Genomic DNA, 6,049 nt, shown 5'->3' on the forward strand with positions numbered 1-6,049 from the left:
AGAGGTTGATTATGATTTTCCCCAAGCTCTGTTTTATTATTTAGTTCATCATATAAACATGCTTTCATGTGAATCTATGTGCTTGCTTCTGTGTGTTGAGATGACATGAATAGAATAGAGATTGACCCTAAAAGATGCTTAGAAGTTGTCACTTCTTTTTTAATTTGTTTATTCGTGTGTTTCTTCAAGGATATTTGATAAATTACTATTAAGAGTATTTCACTATGTGAAGTTACCATGAACTGTTGGGTAAAATAAACAATAGAATCATTTCCATAATTAAACAAGTATTTTTTTAATATCTTCTGTAGGGTAGACATTGTACTAAATGCCCAGGACAGTACTAGTTGACATTAGAGTTTGAGGAATGGAAGAAGACATAATCTGGTGAGAGAGATAGCTTTGTTAAGAAAAAGCATAGTACAATGTGGTAAATGATAGAATGAGTGCTGAATAAAGTGCTATGTGAACAGGGACAAGTGAGCTATTAGCTCAAAGTAGAGGATTCCTAGAACAGATGGCAACTGACCTGGGATTTCCCACATGGTTAGGAGGAATAAAAGGGTAACAAAAGGATTTTTCAGGCATAGGAAACAGACCTAATCTTCTTTCCTTGGAGGATTGAAGCTTCCTGAAAAGAAAGTCTGAGAAAGCTTATAAAGATGTCCTCCTTGACCCATGGTCAAAAGAGAATCTCTATGTCTCCAGCCCTCTTGATTTGTGTATCTCATACATTCAAAAATTACTGTCATAGGAAAAAAAATATGAAGAAACCCATGTGGGTTTGGAAGGTGCTTTCCCTCTGAATCACTACTCCACAATACCCCAGCAGAATGTTGGGCAGAGACAGAGTGGGTTTCTCCAGCCCCAGCCAAAATAAAGCCATGTTCAAACCTGAACTCTAGAAGAGAAAAATGAAGACTTTATGTGTCTGATGCTGGAATAATCAACTTCACCTCTCTAAATTCAATAGTGCCATTAGTATATGAACCCCAAAGGACTTGGAGCAGTAACAAAGTTATTGGGGGTACCCAGGAGTGGGATTCCAGGATTAAGAAGCTGTGGGTTGAGTCTTGGATTAAGATTTTGGAGGCCTTTGTTTTATTATGCTCTACCACTAACTGTCTGGTTTTAGGAAAATGGCATTCCTTTCTTGAGGCCTCCAAGAGGCCTCCCTCCATTTTCCCTATTCAAAATGATAATCATATTTCACTTCTTTGTATGATTCTTAAATTTAGGAGTGAAGCATCTGTTTAGATGTGTTTGTAGCCTAATGGATCTCTGTAGATTTGGAAACCCAACTATTTTGACCAATACTTGATGGGACCTGTCTGTGTGAGAGACTGGTGAACCCATTTCACAGACAGACACCGCTCAGTGACTTGGGTAGATTGCGTTGTTTGTTGAGTTCTTCCTTCCCTCCCTGCCTTTGCAGTGCTTCTTCAGCAGTGTCCTTCCTGAATCCAACAACTTGGGACAAGTTTTATGGCTTACTTGAGACCGTGGAATGTAGGCAGAAGTAACAGTGTGTCAACTTCAACCTGAGACCTTAAGAGGCATGGCAAATTTATACCAGTTTTTAAAACCATCTTCCCTCTGCCAGGAGATCAGCATATCCTGGGAAATCATTACTTCTTCAGTCTAGGTTCCAGAATAAAAATTTTGGAGCTGACCTGAACCTATCGTTAAGCCTAGAGCCCAGATTAGTCTAGCATAACTCAGTCAAACACAACTAAGCCCAGCCAAACAAGGATGTACAGATTAATGTATCTACTGCAGCTGAATTGCATCAACCTGTTTACCTGTGAATCTGGCATATATATTCATTGCTTTAAGCCACAGATACTCAGGAGTAGTCATGGAGCACCATTATTTCAGCCAATAGCTGCTTAATGTCCTCTTTGGATTTGACTCCATAAATCACCTTGCAGTGCTGTAAAATAGGGTGCTGTATTAAGTTTCCTATTGCTGCTATGACAAATTACCATAAACTTAGGGACTTAACACAAAGTTATTATTTAATAATTCTTGAGGTGAGACGTTTGAAATAAGTCTCATTAGGCTAAAGTTAAAGTGTTATAGGACTGCATTCCTTCAGGAGGCTCTAAGGAAGAATTCACTTCCTTGTCTTTTCTAGTTCCTAGAAGCTGTGTACATTCCTTGGCTCATGGTCACCATCTTCGCCTTCTACTTCTTCTTCCTCCTTGTCATCTTCCTCCTTCTTCTCGCCATCGTCATCATCATCTTCTTCTTTTAAGATTTTGGTAATTTATTTTATTTTATTTTATTTTATTTTATTTTATTTTATTTTATTTTATTTTGTGTGTGTGTGTGTGTGTGTGTGTGTGAGAGAGAGAGAGAGAGAGAGAGAGAGAGAGAGAGCAAGGAGAGGGGCAGAGGGAAAGGGATAGAGAGAAGCCCAAGCTGATTCTGCTGATCATGGAGCCCAATGTGGGCTCAATCCTATGATCCCGAGATCATGACCTGGCCGAAACCAAGAGTGGAAGGTTTAACTGACTGAGCCATCCAGGCACCCCTCATGGCCCCCTTCTTCTGTCTTCAAGGACAACAATGTCCTTGTCATGTTGCATCTTTGATTCTCTTTTTCTGCTGACATCTTCAAGTTGTTAGAATGCTTGTGATCATATTAGGCCTATCCAAATAACTCAGGATAATCTTCTTCTCTCCAGGCCAGCTGATTAGTAACCTTAATTCCATCTATAGCATTAATTCTGATTTGCCATGTAATTTGGTATATACACAGGTTCTAGGAATTGGGAGGTGACTTCTTTGTGGGCCATCATTCTGCTTGACGTAAGAACTATGGCTAATTCTGCATTCCTAGGAAGAATAGGTGAAAACAAAGCATTTGTCTTGGGGCTCCTGCTGATTCCTTCAGACCAATCTTATAAATCAAAACAAACCAAAGACTAGGTATAACAAGTGTTTTTGGTGCTCCAGATTATATTCAGCCTAAATCTTACCTTAGTATAGCTGTTATGGGCAGTTCTATGCATTTTTGTTTCAACCCACCTCATAAGTACATTACCAATTGTCCTACATTTCTTCCATATGACCTTTTTTGGGGAACTAAAGAAGCCTCCTCAGCTCCTATGTGGGCAGTCTTTACCAGGAGGGTGGAAGCTGATGAATAAGTGCCCAGCCTTCTGGGAGGTTATGGATGGAGATTCATTTCACATGGTTCCTTGAAGGGTCTCAGGAAGACCACAATAATCATCAGGACAGTAACCCACCATTAATTAGCTTGTCCCCAGACCCTGTCTTTCTTTTTCCACTGTCTTTCCTTCTTTGTGGATCACCTCCTAAGTAAACTGCCTACTACCTAGACCTTATCTCAGACTCTGGCTTTGGAGAAAACCAAGCTAAGTTTCAACATTTGATATTGACTGAATAACTATGTCTCAAAGTCAAAAGAGCTCTAAACAACATCCAGTCCAGCTTGTGTAGAAATGTCTAGTCCAGATCTTTTGATTCAGAAAGTCCCTCTCATCCATAATATCTCTTACTAGGGGGTATCCAGTCTCTGCTTATGCACCACCAGGGATGAGGAAACCACTGTCTCATGAGGCAAACCATCCTAATGTAGGACAGCTATCAATAAAAATTTGATTTCTTGAGAAATGCTCTAATTATTTCTGGTTTAACTTTTGAATCCTTCCATAATGGCATATATTCTTTCTTATAAAAACCCTCAGAGACTTAGGGACCAAAAAAACAATGCAAAGTAAAATTTTTCCTTCTTTATATAAGCCCCAGGACCTTCAACAGTACTGCACGAACTCAAAAGCCTTTACTATTTATGGAATCCTCTTTGCCAATATACTTAAAAGTTCACAGCTAAGCTGAACATAATGTTTCATGAGCAAACAAGGTGAACTGGTAGAAAAAGCTGGCTTCAAAAGCTGACTCTGTCACTTGTTAGCTGGTGGGGGGGAGCCAGCTTCACACACCAAGCCTCAGTTTCTCCATCTGTAAAATGGGAAAGGGACAGTGATACTCCTCTCTGACGGTTGTCATGAGGAAAAGATCTACACTCTGACTACTTAGAAGAGGCTCCGAAATATTGTCGTTGTTCAAATAAATGATTCATTTGTTCAATATCATTTACCTCTAATGAAGGAGTGGAACATTTTCACAGTGAACATGGAAATAAAGCCAGATTTACAATAAATTATGTCTTCATCTTGAAATGACTAAGATATTCTACACTAAGATGACAAAGGCCAGAGCACCTGGGTTAGCAGTCAGTTGAAGGGCTGATTCTTAGTTTCAGTTCAGGTCATGATCTCAGGGTCCTGATTTTAAGGTCATGAGATTAAGCCCTGTGTCAGGTTCCACACTCAGTGTAGATTCTGCTTATGATGCTCTCTCCCTCTCCCTCTGCCTCTCCTTACTTCGTTCTCACTTTCTCTCTACAATAAATAAATAAATCTTTAATAAATAATAACAAAGTGATAAAGACCATAGTGAATCTCAATGCTAAATTTCTAACGTGTCTTTCAGTTTCCTTTGGTTACTGATAAACATGAATCAGTTGTATTATATGGGACTAAATGTTATTCCATGTCTTAATACTCTGCGGTCTACAAATCCTCATCCTCGTCACTCATGCCCGTGTAGTATTTCCCTTATATAATAGTTGTACAGCAAATTTTGTTCAAAATCATCCCACAGAGGGGGAAAAAATGAAGGTTCAGAAAGGGAAAGGCACTTATTGGCTTGGTGAACTAGTGTCCAAAAGTCAGTTGAGGATTTGGGGCAGAGCAATACTGGCCAATGATACAGCAAGTGCAAAGGCCCTGAGGCTAATTCTTGGCCTTTTCAGAGTAGCAGAAAACTGGTGTGCATGTAAGGAATTGAGTAAGGGGGATCATGGTAATAGATGAGGCTGGAGAGGTAGGAGGGATCAGGTTATATGGGGCTTTTTAGGATATGGGGAAAAGTTCATAGTTTATTTTTAGTAAAATGAGAAATCATCAGAGGTTTTTGAAGAGGGAAGTAACAGGATCTGATTTCTGTTTTTCAAATCATGCAGTGTAGATAATCGACTGTGGTGAGTGGGAGTGTCCTAGGGAGACTGGCTAGAAGGTGTTTGCAGTAGTCTTTGTGAAGGCTGACAGTGGCTTGGGCTAGCGTGATAGTGGTCACGGTAGATTCGGGGCATATTTTTTAGAGTAATGCAGTTAAGATGCAGGGTTGAACTGGACCTAGATTGTAAGGGAATGAGAGAAATAGAGAAAACAGTGGTACCATTCGTTGACCATGGACAACTATGCAGAAACCATGGGGAGGAGGTGAGGAGGGAGGCAGCAGGAATCAGAAGTTCAGTTTTGGACATATTACATGGATGATGGGAGATGCCATTTATGGAACTAAAAGTAGAAATCTGCAGATAGCTGATGAGGTCACAGGCAGAGAAAAGAAAAGGCATGGTATTGGAGGCCTGTAAAGTCAATATACCTACCACCCATGGAGTAGGGACCCACTGAAGTCCCATCTCCCCAGGTGTGGAGGATTAAAAGGAAGGAGAGTGTAAAGGATGCTGAGAAAGACAGGCTCACAAAATAATGAGAGACTGAGGGAGGGTGGTACCCTGGATTTTAGAGGGAGAGAGTATTTCAGAGGGAGGGGGTGGGTAACAACATCAAATGATGCTGACAGAGCAGCTAACCTGGTGGCGGAGAACCTACATAGTAAATATCTAGCTTATCGATGTGCCCTTCTTTAACTTTATTACACACATTTTTGAAATTCCTTGGTCCAAACATTTTTCTCATTAATACCCATTGCTATGCCCAGAAATATTCAGTTTTCAAATGATGGTCTAGGTAAAAGGAAAGGAGAAAGACTGATCAGATGTAACTTGCACTGCCTCCTCTCTCTTCCCTTCTTTTTAAGAGAGTTCTGTGAAAATTGTAAAGAAGGGCAAGATGGCACACATCCTTGCAAACGTGTGTGGCCTTTCTGTCTGATTTCGATTAGGCAAGGCCTGGTTTCTTGGGTATGAGAAGACCTCACATATGAAATT

This window comes from Canis lupus, chromosome 11 (assembly GCF_011100685.1).
Source record: "Canis lupus familiaris isolate Mischka breed German Shepherd chromosome 11, alternate assembly UU_Cfam_GSD_1.0, whole genome shotgun sequence".
Taxonomy (NCBI): domain Eukaryota; kingdom Metazoa; phylum Chordata; class Mammalia; order Carnivora; family Canidae; genus Canis; species Canis lupus.